General features: G+C 34.8%; 3 non-coding genes across 3 annotated transcripts; all 3 read right to left on the bottom strand.

Moving 5' to 3' along the window:
- Nucleotides 1–9,027: 9,027 nt before the first annotated feature.
- Trnas-uga (transfer RNA serine (anticodon UGA)) lies at nt 9,028–9,109 on the bottom strand. The gene has a single exon. It is a non-coding gene; the product is annotated as a tRNA-Ser (tRNA).
- Nucleotides 9,110–9,363: 254 nt separating this feature from the next.
- Trnas-uga (transfer RNA serine (anticodon UGA)) lies at nt 9,364–9,445 on the bottom strand. Its single transcript has one exon. It is a non-coding gene; the product is annotated as a tRNA-Ser (tRNA).
- A 3,288-nt stretch (nt 9,446–12,733) lies between these two features.
- Nucleotides 12,734–12,815, bottom strand: Trnas-uga (transfer RNA serine (anticodon UGA)). Its single transcript has one exon. It is a non-coding gene; the product is annotated as a tRNA-Ser (tRNA).
- Between the last annotated feature and the right edge of the window lie 1,714 nt (nt 12,816–14,529).

A 14,529-nucleotide genomic window follows, 5' to 3' on the forward strand; every position in this document is an offset into this window, starting at 1 on the left:
AATTATAAAACGCCTAAGTTTGTAAATAATATTTTTATAGTTTTTCCAGTTTCCCCCGCCCCTTTTATCCTTTTCCCATAATTAATTTTATTCTATACTGAAACTATTGTAAACGTTAATTATTTTAAACATTTGTATTTTAACATCAAATAATCCCTATACCTAATAAGTTAAATTTTAACTAAAGATATTTTTTATTTTATTTATCTTTAATCGTAATGTAGTTATCTTACCATAATTATACTTTTCATAATCGTTTAACCTAGGTTTTAATGGTCCCCTCATCGAGCCTAATTTATTTTATTTTTATACTTTAATCACCTATTTTTATACGTAATTTTTGAAACGTTAGAATTTACAAAAGTAATATTATACGGACACTAATTTATTTACACACGTAAGTTTTTTAAAACGTTAGCATTTACAATGAATAATATAACTGACATTATTTCGTTAATTATTCATTATATCGTAAACTTTTTTCAAAAAACGTAAACTATTTATTTTATTTTAAACGTTAGTGGCCTAATGAATTATTCACATAACTATATATTTTAACTGATTAATATTAATGTTAATATATAATTATACTTATGATGTACATATTACAGTTGAATACAGCCGTTTCCTTTTTAAAACTTGGGTTCCTATTCTACACAACTTACCTACTGAACTAGGAATTTACTGATAATAGTGAAACTCTACTTGAAACTCTTAACGCACTATAAATTAAAGAAAATAATAAAAAAATAAAAAAATTAATATAATTAACATAATGGATGATCACATTTTAATGTATATACTTTCTCTTTAGGTCCTGTCTCCACCTTTACACTTAAATATGATGTAGCCCTAGTTATAAATAGGCAATGTTTGAGCTGAAACAGCCAGAGCTGTCCTTGGCCTGACGAAGCGATTCCCTTACTGGGTTTTCGCTGAAACATGTATGTTTATGCGTAGCCATTTGTTTGTAAACTAAATTCACTTATATATATATATATATATATATATATATATATATATATATATATATATATATATATATATATATATATATCAAATCCACGATACATCTGTCCAGTTTCTGGCGGCTCGTGGTGGCCTAACCTATAGAGGTCTGAGAATATCTTTCGACAAGTTAACGCTTTTTGTGAGAAGGACCCGCAAGAAAACCCGCGGCTGAAACAGGTACTAGCTATCTTGCACTTGCTTGTCATTGGACTCTGACTGTGGATGCTCAGAGAGTGATACATGTGTCGTACAAGCATTTATCATTGAGTTCATTTTGTACAGATGTCTCTTCTTTACAAGTCCTGTGGCGATAGAGGCGACGTGTACAGACTTAACAAGTTGGAAGTATGTCGTCACAAATCTGCATAATGGCGGCTTAAAGCTTATCTTAACATCGCTATTATTTTGAGGGACAGGAACTAGTTTCGGTGGGGCTTTTTGCCACTGAACCGTCCTTTTAAGGGACAGCGCTGCTCACCCAGATCATGGGAGAGGTCTAGAAAAGGTGACCTAAAAATCGTCTGTTCCTATTTTCTGCTGATCAGTTACCTGCGGCTGAGGTTGTTCATTTCTGCAGGGGAAACAAAAGAAAAACCAATGTGATTTATTCTAAAAAGAAAACCAAATTGAATATTGCTACCTGGAACGTAATGACATTTCTTGCTATGAAAGAGTCGAGTAATCCAGAGCGAAGAACAGCTATTGTTGCCAGAGAATTAGCTAGATACAACGTGGATACTGCTGCTCTATCTGAAACCGGTTTTAGTGATGAAGATAAACTTACTGAAAAAGGTGCAGGATACACATTTTTCTGGAAAGGCAAGCCCAAGGGAGTGAAAAGGGAAGGGGGAGTTGGTTTTGCTATCAAAACAAAGATCACGTCTCAGTTAGAACAATCTTGTGGTATTAATGACCGATCCATGTTACTGATAGTACCTTTACTTCATTATGTGTCAGTTATCTCAGTATATATATATATATATATATATATATATATATATATATATATATATATATACACATAAACATACACGCACGAACATACACATGAACAAACATACGTACAGAAATACTAACATACATCCATAATAAATAATTTTAGAATATTAAATTTATAAAATTAAGTTATTAGTTAATAAATTAAATTTAAATTTACGATCAAAGACCATTACGGAGTTATTTATAAATGCATACGTGTACCGATTTTATTATTTACAAAATTTTTAAAGAAATTACCAATATTATCACATTATTATGTGTTATATAAGGCGTTAATATTATCACATTATTATATGCGTTATATAAGGTGTTAATTTTATCAAATTTTTATATGCGTTATATAAGGTGTTGATATTACATTTTTATATCCGTTATATTAGGTGCTAATTATATCACATTTTTATATGCGTTATATGAGGTGTTAATAGTATCACATTATTATATGCGTTATATAAGGTGTGAATTATACTTGCTATTAATTGGGTTAATAGTGATTAAAATTAGAATTACATTACTTTAGCGGAGTTAGGTAACGTGCATACATTACTATGGGTGTAAACCATCTTTCAAAATAAGTGCCTTATTAGTTATACTGTTCGTTATCTTTGTACGTATTAGATTAAAGCATAAATAGAATATATAACTATTATTTAGCTTAATGTTTATAATATCTTTGGGGGGGTTTTATTAACTTAAATATACTTTGGAGTTAAGTAGTTCTGGGTTTAACTCATAGATTTGAAAATTCAAGAGTTGGAGATTTGTACCATATCAGAAGAATAATGGTAGATTTCATATATACACATGCATATACTTAACAGGCATTTGCATAAAATACGCACATATACGCATACACACGTATACATATACACATATAGACAGATGAAGAAAATTCAATAGAATCATTAAGCTTTGAAAATTAGTAAACTTTACCATATCTAAAACAATTTTCTGCTTCCCAGCTCATACGTATACATACATATAGTTATATAGATATTGAAACAAATACTAAAGGGAAGCAAAAGTACAGAAGTTATATATTAGTATACATGCATATACAACATGAAAGTTAATTCGAATAGATTACAGGGAGAGGGATGGGTATAGTTATGTGTACGTTTACAATATAGGTGGAAAACAGAGATATAGACACGTGTTGACAAAAAAATCTTATACAGAATTTCCAGGATACATATATATAACATATAAAATATAACCGTAGGATACATATATATGACAAATATGGATGAGTCTCTGAAATAAAAAAAAATATATAGTCATTTATGGTTATATAAGTGTGCATAGAGGGGTAGATACTTAGAATAGGCGAATCATGGATGGAGTGAAAGGAACGGAGAAGTATATGGGTAGCAGAAAGATAAGTGTCATATAACCATATGAAGTATAATAATTTACAGTACATAAGAATCGAGGGTATCCGCATGGCATATTAGGTTATGCATTATGTATGTATTTAAGTATTCAGATTCGATTGATGTTAGAAAGGAGGTGTTTCTTATAGTGTTTGCAATTGATAGAGTTTTCGTGTTTTTTATTTAGGAGCTTATCTCTCTCCCTAAATGTTTAATAAATAGTTTCTCATTAAAGCACAGGTAGCAAGGTGAATTTATAGATGAACAGGTGTTTGCTCTCTTAAGGATATTCCAATTTGCAATTTGTGACAATCCCTGTTCAATTAATAATGTAGCATTTTTTTTTTAATTTTCCAAAAAGGTTGAAATATAATTTCTCCATTTTTATCCTTCTTTTTTAGAGAGCTCTCAACTTTTATAGCCTTTTTTTTAAGAGCTCAGTGTTTTCTTTTTTTTTTTTTTTTGTAACGTCGGATGATTCATGTTTGACTTTCGCGCTTGTAGAGAACAGAGCATAATGTCATTAGCAAATATGCTCATCTCGAACCCGATTTTATCAGAAATCGTTTATGAAGACATGAAGATCAGAAATAATAAAGGTTCAAGTATCGACCTGCGAGACACACCATCATTAATATGATGTCGTTTGGATTCACAACCATCAAGAATGACCTGGTGTTTATTTAAAAATAAACGTTATTTCACCCCGCGAGGGAATTCCAAGCCTATCAGTTCATGGGAATAACCTATTAGAGTAGAAGACCTTCCGGCCTTTAGGAATCTCTACAGTGTAGGGGGAGATTTAGCTGCTTGTCTGGTCAGTCGAGGAGGGGGGTACATTCCATTAAAATGCTTGTAAAACAGGCAGAGGGATTCAATATTTTGTCGATGGGATAAAGGTTGGTGTTTGGTTGACAGTGCGGAGCCTTTTAGCTAAGAAGGATTTGATAATATTAAATATTCGTATAGTAATACAAAACGAATGTATTTTTAGAAGATCTTTATGCAAATTTTGTTAAATGCCTTTGATATATCGAGCGTTACCGCCGTACCTTCACCTGTCTTATCCAGTGTATGGTGTATCCGTTCAAAGATGAACGTTATGATATCTGCAATAAAACGAAGTTTCCTAAATTCGCACTATTGATCCAAAAAAAAATTAGCACTTTTAAGATGGCGGATTATCACGTGATTAACTAATGATTTGAAGATTTTAGTGGAAGAGACGATAATGTTACGGGTTAGTTTCCCAGGGGTTTTTTTTTCCTTTATTTTTTTTTGTTTGTTTTTTGTTTTTTTACAGTGGAATCATCACTTATCAAGGCTCAGAGGCCACTCGGGGATAAAGGTTAAAAAGTGTACAGTAGTCAAAGAAACAACGTCATAATAATCGTTAGAAGTGTAAATTTGGTAAATTGGATTACTTAAGAGGAACAGTTCATCAAGAACTTGTTTACGTTGGACTTGAAGACAACCATATTGTAGTCAGCTGGAAAGAAGGCAAACGGACGAGAGATTCCCAGATGTGCAGTTCTTAGAAAGAACCTTTGTTCAGAGAATCTACGTTTAGATTTAGGCACAGATAAGGAGGGGGGAAATGATTGAATATTTGGCGAGTGGGAACCATAAATTGAAGCCCAGGCGAGCACTTGCTATGAAAATAATGATAAAACAGAGACAAGATCGCAATGTCTAAGAAAGAGGTTGCAGGGAATAGAAAAGGACTACGAAGTCTGTTTTGAAATCTGCCAAGGCACGATAAGGTCTTTTTAGCAGCTCCTACCTAGATGTGGCACCAATACTCCATACTTGGACGTACCTGGCTCTTATATAGATAGAGAATTGCATCAGCAGGTAGATATTTTCTTGATCGATAGAAGAAATCCACGTCTTTCCGGCGACTTTAGCAAAGGATTTGATGTACGTGTTCCATTTCAGATCAGAAGTAAAGATCAAGCCCAGAAGCTTTTCAAAGCATGGAGCCTCCCCAAGACGAGAGCCATTCATTTCAATTGATGCCAGATGGGGATCAGAACGTTGATGATGTAAAGACAGAAACTTGGTTTTAGATGCATTAAAAGTAACTAGCCACGTTTCCCTCATTTTACCACATATTCAAGATCAGAGAGAACTTGGTCGTTTACGGCCGTTGATGTGTTGCCATAGATGGTAGTTTCATCAGCATAAATATGTATGAATGATCTAAGAGTAATTTGGAAGATCATTAATGTAGATCAGGAAAAGAGTTGGACCCAGGATGGACCCCTAAGGGACTCTAGAATTAATACTATGAGCTTCTGAATTCTGCCAATCAATCATTACTTTTATGAATCTATCAGAGAGAAATGAGTTAATGATTGAAAAGACATTTCCAGTTATACCATAGCTGAAGATCTTGTGAAGTAGACCTTTATGCCATACGCTATCAAAAGCCTTTGATATGTAAAGAGCAATTGCCCTAGAAAGGAAACCTCCATCGAGAGATTCACTAATCCTATGAGATATAAGCGTAAGCACATATGCTGTAGATCTAGCAGAAGGGAAACCATATTACATGTCACTAAGAAGGATATTTTTGCTAAGGTGGTTGACTACTTCTCAATTTAACACAGATTCCAGTAATTTACTCATGATGCACAGGAGAGTAATTGGTCAGTATTGAGAGGGAAATGGCCAATCACCTGAATTCTTAAATACAAAGCATACTGGTAAGATTTCCCAGGGTGTTGGAAAGCATTTCTCCTTAAGACAACGCTTAAATCGCTTTGTAAGTATGGAAGCTAGTTCTGATTGAAACTTTTTTAGCACTATAATTGGAATACCATCAGGACCAGTTGCTTTACTGTATGTCGCATAGCGCATTAGGAGGAAATACGGGGGATTGTCGGCCTTCGTCGCATAGGGTAAAATTAGCTGTAAAATTCTTGGCAAAGAGTTTGGCTTTGGCTTTGTCTGATGCTGACGAAATGACCTCAGGTCCATTGATGATGTTTGGGATGGAGCACACGCTTCTGTTCAGGACCCTGTTTGCTATTTGCCAAAACTGGTGGGAACCAAGCCGCTGCTCAGCCACTTTGGACTTGACGGACTGAGCATACAACTTTCTTTCCTGTAAACTGGTTCCACAGAGACAATATCTGGCGATCAGGAAATCAGGATTTCTTTTACTCATTTTCATTCCTAACAACGTGCATTGCCACTTGGACGTAAGGGACTACTATCTGAGATCATCGCAATAGGGAACTATGTAGGGAGTTGAGCAGTTATGTTTGTAGTTTTTACTCTTAGACAGGGTCAAAAAAAAGTCTCTAATTCAATAAGTCTCGAACTTTCTATAAAGCTCTAATCCCATCCTTTTGCCTGTTTTACAAGAATTTTGATGGAATGTGTTCTGACGAATTCCTGACACTCGTATCCCTTCGACGCACATATTCATGACAAACTCATCTAGAAGACAAACTCCATCCCTGCACTGTTGAGGTCGCTAGATTCCGTAAAGCTTTCTATCAGATTAACAAGAAAGTTCTTGCGGTGTTAACTTTTAAATTCAGATGAACATATCTCGGCTCAAATTAAATATATATATATATATATATATATATATATATATATATATATATATATATATATATATATATATATATATTGCTAGTAATAAGCACTATCAGAATAAACACATTTTTTCAATGCAAAACAACTGGATTTATGCCAGTAACATATTTTTATATTGTGTGTTCTGAAGGCGTTTTTGATATTGTCTAGGTTTTCGAAGCATTTTTCACGCAGAAAGTTGTCAAGATGCTTAAAATGTTGTAGCGGTCTGGAGAGTATGACGAATAAGGCGGAATTTCGTAGCCCAATTCGTTCAATTTTGCAGAGTTGGTTTAGCAAAGTGCGGTCGGGCATTGTCATGAAGGATAATTGGGTCTTTTCTGTCGACTAAGGCTAGGTGTTGTTGTCGAAGTTTCTGATGCATTCATCTATTTTTTTTTACAGTACTTCTTTGATATAATAGTTTCGCCTGCATTCAAGAAACTAATGGATGAGACCGATCGCAGACCACCAAACAGTCAGCATGGTCTTCTGTTGATACAACTCTGGCTTCGAGAAGTCTTGTGAAGCTTCGTCGGCGTCTAACCACTGAGCTGGGCATCGCCGTTTGTCATAAAGACCCCACTTTATCTTCTTTTTGTTGCGTAAAAGAAGGGAAGACGACATGACGGCATTTCTTTCGGTTGTCGCTCAATTCGTGACGCACCCATTTATCAAGTTTGTGTTTCTTTCCAATCTCTCTCAAGTAGTTGGAAATAGTCGTATATGTTACGTCTAATTCATAAGCAAGTTCTTGAACAGTTGTGCGTGGATTGGCTTCAACTAAGGCTCTTAATTGATCGTTGTCAACATTCGATGGCCGACCACTAACTCATCATCTTCAAGATTCTCGTCGCTGCCACATTTCTTAAACCACCATTGTGCTGTGTGTCCAGTAGTGGTTTCTGGGTAAAACGTTTCGTTAATATCGAGAGCTGTTCAGCAGCTTTTCGGTCTAGCTTGAATTGAAATATGAATTGAAATATTAAAATTGTGCGAATTTGTTTCTAACGTTCTGAAAAAGAGACATAATTGTTTTTAAACGATTATAATTTAAACGATTAGATAGAGAGAAAAACGTTGTGTAAAATGATATATAAAGCAAAGGTAAAACTTATTTGAAAATACATCATTTAAAAGTAAAATTAAAAATTCCGCAAGAATTTTCTTCTGAACCTAATGCTCTAATAGTTTCTTCATTCGAACTGCTACTCTTTGGTTTTTGGTAAATTGATCGTTCGGTTTATTTGCCTATCGACTGCTATAAGGTTATTTAAGGTCGAGGGTTCTTTTTTTTACTTTTAACGTTCTAGACTTAACTGTTTCCAGTCCCTAACTGTATTAATATGCAAAAGTATAAATGTAATGTAAGCAAATATATCGCTGTTTAACTCCCGGAAGTCTTCTCTAGACATGGCCACAAATATTAGCCCCTTGCGTCCAAATGCCAATATGTTTTGTTAGGAGTGAATGAATGTATAAAATTTCTTTTTTTAACGATGTTTAATGTGGGTTCTTCGACTTAAGTTAACAGAATGGATTATACAAATTTACATCCGGTGTGCTTTTTATTATAACATAATCAGTGTAAGATTGTTATATTGAAATATTTCGATTCCGTTTTAAGATGTGATGTGCGGTAAGCAATAACAGGTGTAGCCTCCAAATCAAGGCTCTGTGCAGTGGATCTGAAAGCGTTCTAACTGGTCTAAATTAATAAACGGTAAAAATATGTCGCTGAGGGCAGAATTCGAACTTTCGTAGATATCGTACATTTCAAGTCCAACGCCTTAATTCCTCGGATATCACAGCTCATGTTGAAGAGACTATGTAAACCAATGAATTATGAAATCTCAATTTTTTATATAAAACGTCCTTTTACTTTTCTCTCTCTCTCTCTCTCTCTCTCTCTCTCTCTCATCTAAAGTGTCAAAATTTATTGCACATTAATCTGCAAAGAAACCCGGTAAAAGATCTAGTATTCAAATCAGTCATTACGCGGTAAAAACTTACACGTGCATTTTCTAAATTGATAAACAACAAAAATTGTTATCTCTGCAGGCAGGATTCGAACCTGCGCGGGCACTGCCCATTGGATTTCAAGTCCAACGCCTTAACCACTCGGCCACCACAGCTTGCGGAACTAAAATGAACAAATCATAATAATAAAATAAGCTAATGAAATATCAGGGTCTTTTTTTTATATGAGACTTATGTATACTTGTCCTGTTTTTATAGTTATTAAATGACATCAAATGTATTTGAAACGATTATACATTGGATCTGAGTCATTTCATTACATTTTTATGACTTTAGTAATTTCAAGTTAGAATAGCCTTTGTAGCAAATATTCATCTGCATTAAAAAACGAAATGATATCAAAATAATCCGCTGCGGGCAGGATTCGAACCTGCGCGGGCATAGCCCACTGGATTTCAAGTCCAACGCCTTAACCACTCGGCCACCACAGCTGTGCGGTTGACGTGTCAAGATAATGTATTAATCCAGTACAATATCATTTTATTTGTGACATTTATTGACCTATTTTTATAAGTCATATAACTCTTTCTCCCTCTTTCTCTCTCTCTTTCTCTCTATATATCTATCTATCTATCTATCTGTCTATCTATTTATCTAGATATCTATCTATCTCTCATTCAAAACACCAGAAATTCAATTAACCCATTGACAGTTACACATTGAACAGCGTTATCCGGGGGAAATAAAGAGCCAAACAATTCTCGCTCCCATTTCTAAATCCCTATATAAGAAGATGGCAAAAATCTTAGGATAAATGCCAAAGCAACAAATTGCACAAAATGTTGATGATGTAAGTTTCAGAATAGCAAGAACAGAAGAGGTTGTAATATGCAGACTCCGTATAAGACAAGACGCGCATATATCACGGTGCTGGTCCAACGTTCCTCCTATGAAAAAACAAAAGTAAAGAAAAATATTGTAATATACAAAATATTGTATTCCAAAAATCACGTAAATTGATCAACTAGTTTATCTTTACAAAGATCAAATTCATGGGCAAACAAGAAACAACGGTCAAGCGACACCATTTAAAAAAAAAATCTGAAGGTGCATAACTCCAAACTTTAGTAAACTTTAAATAATTCGAACTTGCGAGATTTTAGAAAGCCATTCCTAACATAAGGAGGGGAAAATACAAATTTGCTTAGAAATTATTTTCTTTCTAAAGTCTAGCCGCCGATTTAAATTCCTCTCCCTTTATATATATATATATATATATATATATATATATATATATATATATATATATAGAGAGAGAGAGAGAGAGAGAGAGAGAGAGAGAGACAGACAGACAGACAGACAGAGAGAGGGGGGAAGACAGACAGACAGACAGACAAAAATACAGACAGGCTCTCGAGATATATTTTGATAGGTGATTCAGAAGCATAGGCGACCCTAAGTGCGACCGTACCAAGTCTCAAGTGAAAACCTAGCTTCAATGTGAAAATGTTCCGATTACCAAACCGGACTTCCTGTTTTACTTCAAATAAGCAAAGTGACATGAAAAAAATATGTGAAACTTTGGAACGCGTTGTTATTATTATTATTATTATTATTATTATTATTATTATTATTATTATTATTATTATTATTGACCAATAATTATAGACCAATTAATGTCTGCCATTGATGTGGAAACTGTTGACTGAAATATTTGCGGAGAAAATTTATGAACATCTTGAGAGTAATGGTGTTTTTCCTAACGAACAAAAGGGGTGCCGGAAACTTCTGAATGACCAACAATATGGATTTAGACAAGCCCGTTCCACAGCAGACATCCTAACTGTAATCTCTGAATGTATATATCATTCACTGGACAAAGCGGGGGAGGGCAGAGCTGTAGCTCTAGATATATCTAACGCTTTTGACAGGGTTGGCATGAGACTCTCCTCAGGAAAATTAGATCATACGGTATCACTGGTAGAATACTTAACATAATTAAATCATTCTTAGATAAGAGAAATATCCAGGTTGTCCTCGACGGTCGTACATCTAAACAATATGATATAAATGCGGGAGTGTCCCAAGGGTCTATCCTTGGACCTCTATTGTTCCTAATATTCATAAATGACCTCCCCGACAAAATTGCCTCTAAGATGGATATATATGCTGATGACACCACACTCTATAGCAGGCACGACAGGAAAACAAATGAACAAATCTCTAGGGAAATGGTGGAAACACTAGAGGATGACCTCCAATCTGTAGTGGAATGGGGACAAAAATGGATGGTCACGTTCAATACCGCCAAAACTAAACTTGTTTCCTTCAATAATTACAAGAAACCTTATCTACCACCAATAGCAATGGCCAGCGACTCTTTATCTGAGAGTACATCTTTCAAACTCCTTGGCCTAACGTTCACAGGAAACATGAGTTGGAACAATTACATTGAAAGCATTGCCAGGGCCGCTGCGAAGAAGATAGGCTCTCTCTACCGTGCTAGAAAACTACTAACACGCGAAAGTATCATGTACCTCTATAAGGCCACCATTCGCCCATGTATGGAGTATTGCTGTCATATTTGGGCTGGTGTATCTGCTACTAGTCTCTCGCTCCTAGACAAGGTTCAAAAGAGAGTCTCCAATCTGATAGGCCCTGAACTGGCATCTAAGCTTCAGCCTCTGACCCATCGACGAAATGTTGCATCCCTCTGCCTTTTCTACAAGTATTTTAATGGTGAATGCTCTGGCGAACTGCAAGCACTTGTACCCCAACGACTAAACACTCTCGACAAACCCGACAGGCAGCTTAATCCCACCCCCGCACAGTAGAGATCCCTAGATGTAGAAGATCTTTCTACTCCGGTAGTTTCTTCCCCAGAACCGTTAAACTTTGGAATTCCATTCCAGGTCTCTGCTTCCCCAACTGTACTGACGTGCAGAAGTTCAAGTGTAACGTGAACCGACATCTTGCTGCTCAAATCCCTAGATAGTACCCCAGTAGTTGTTGTCCCTGATAGTAGCCTCCTACACCAAAGTGGCAATGTGCCTTGTTTAGGGTGAAAATATAATTTTTTTTAAAAAGTTTCTCAAAAACGTACAGTGGCTGTATATTTTATGAATATAGCCATATAGATTTTACAGCGTAGACTAACGTTAATACGAGGAATCCAATTTGATTAGTTCGGCATTTGTTATGCGGGTATTAGCCTGGTTCCTCCTCATATACTGAATGTACACAGCTTTTCTGTCGATGAAAGGGGGGAGGGTATGTGATGTATAAAGTCACTCTTGTAAAATTAAAAAAAAATTGGATTTAATAGAATTTAATTTGTCACATCAAACATTGATTCTGACTAGCCAATTTTCATTTGTTATTGTTGTTCCATGTTTATGAAATTACAATAACGTACAGTTTATTAAAAGAAAGTATGTATCTCCCCTTATACAACTGATACTATGGAAATATTTTTTAAATTATGACCGAAAAATTTGAATCAGCAAAGATAATAATTCATATTTTTATTGAAAAATATTTCCATGGCATTATTTTTTCTTAAGTGCAGAAAAATAAAAAACAACTTTGCATGTTGAACAACGCCGGATTGTTATACTTCGTAATTACATCAAATTTATTTGAAGCAGTTTATATATTGCTTCCGATGATTTAATTATATTTCAATGACTTTGATAATTGAAATCAAGCCGCTTTTAACTTTGTAACGCTCTCAAACAGTCAATATTTGTCTACATTGAAAGAATAATAATAAAACAAGTCGCTGCGGGCAGGATTCGAACCTGCGCGGGCATTGCCCATTGGATTTCAAGTCCAACGCCTTAACCACTCGGCCACCACAGCCGCGTTGCCGTGATGTTAGTTTCACATAGTAAGTCAGTATATTATCACTTTATATGAGCGTTGTGTTTACTTGGCCTAATTTTATAATTCAGATTACTCTCTCCCTCTCTCCCTCTCTCTTGCTCTCTCTCTCACACACACACACACACACACACACTCACTCACTCACTCGCTCACGCTCACTAATAGTTTCTCATTTGCTAATATAAACAGTTGGAATTCACTTTTTCGTATTAAAAAAATAAAAGGAAAAACGTTGGCACATTTATCAGACAAACTATACGTTCAATACTCTCTCTTGACTTGCTTCTCGATGGTACCAGAATCAGACATAAAGCCTAACCCAGCTTCTTAAAAGAGGTACACTGTATTGAGATAAAAATAAAGATTACCTCTGCCTTGTAGGATTTCTCATTCACTGACTAAGGACAAAAAGGTGGACTATAGTATAAGAATACGATGATTTTCCAGATTAGACCAAAAGTTTTGAAATAATGAATGCACCGCAATTAAACGTTACCAAAGGCAAGATACGTTACACTTCTATCTACTTGGTTATGTTTAATTTTTCTTGCATCTTGAATTGTTTTACTTTAAAATAATCGTAATGTAAAGCCTGTTCGTTTAGAATTAAATATAAAATAGTGGTCTCGTTGGAGCCATAATCGAGTTTCAGTAATTGTTCAAATATCGAAATTTAAACAAAATACTGATCATCGCGTGTTTGCATTGATGACGTCTACTGGGTGTGTTTCAATCAGTAATTTGTTTGATTTGGGATTTTTATCTATGCTCGACTATGGCTCTAATGAGACCATTATTTTCTTGTTTCTTCTACCTAAACAGGCTTTATTTGTAAATAAATAAGAAATATATTTTGGGGGAATACTTGCTGATGACACCACGCGCTATAACAAACTAATGAACACATATCTTAGGGAATGAAGAGGAACTCTTCCGATCTGTAGTGGAATGGGGCTCTAACTGGTTGGTAACTTTCAATGTTGGTAAGACTAAGCTTATTTCCTTTAATAATTACAAAAAAAAAACCTTCTCAGCTAATGATTGCCATGACTAATGATACCCTGCCTGAAAGTCATTCCCTCTAGCTCCTAGACAACATGAATTGGAACAAAAACATTAAGGCAATTGCCAAAGCTGCTGCTAGGAAGGTGGGCTCTCTTTATCGTGCTCAGAAGCTACTCACACCTGAGAGTATACTGTATCCCCACACGACCACTATTCGCTCAAATAATAACCGGGGAACTTTTTTCAGCAAGGATACGAAATCAGCAACCACTGTCTAACTGTTTACTAAAAACTTAAATGTTTGGTAAAGGTTATTTATTTTGTTTCTTTTTTTTTTTTACATCGAGGTCACCACCACTTATCAAGTCCCGGAAGCCACAGGGGGATGAGGGTTATTGCGTATACAGTAATTAATGGAATAGTATCGCAGTAATCGTTAGTATTGGAGATTTGATAAAGTGTCTTACTTAAAAAAAATTAAAAAAAAAAAAAACGAGAACTTTAATAAAAGAAAAAAACTAATAAAACAAATAATATCGCCTTTTTGCGTTTTCCATTATTTATATTTTTTGTTATATTTTTGGATTTCGTTCATTTCATTATACTTTAAAGGCTATATGAAAGTATTTGTTGACGTTCTAAAACTGTAAACATTTGTCTACATTGAAAGAACAATAATAAAACA

This window comes from Euprymna scolopes, chromosome 30 (assembly GCF_053919585.1).
Source record: "Euprymna scolopes isolate OS-2025 chromosome 30, ASM5391958v1, whole genome shotgun sequence".
In the NCBI taxonomy this organism is placed as follows: domain Eukaryota; kingdom Metazoa; phylum Mollusca; class Cephalopoda; order Sepiida; family Sepiolidae; genus Euprymna; species Euprymna scolopes.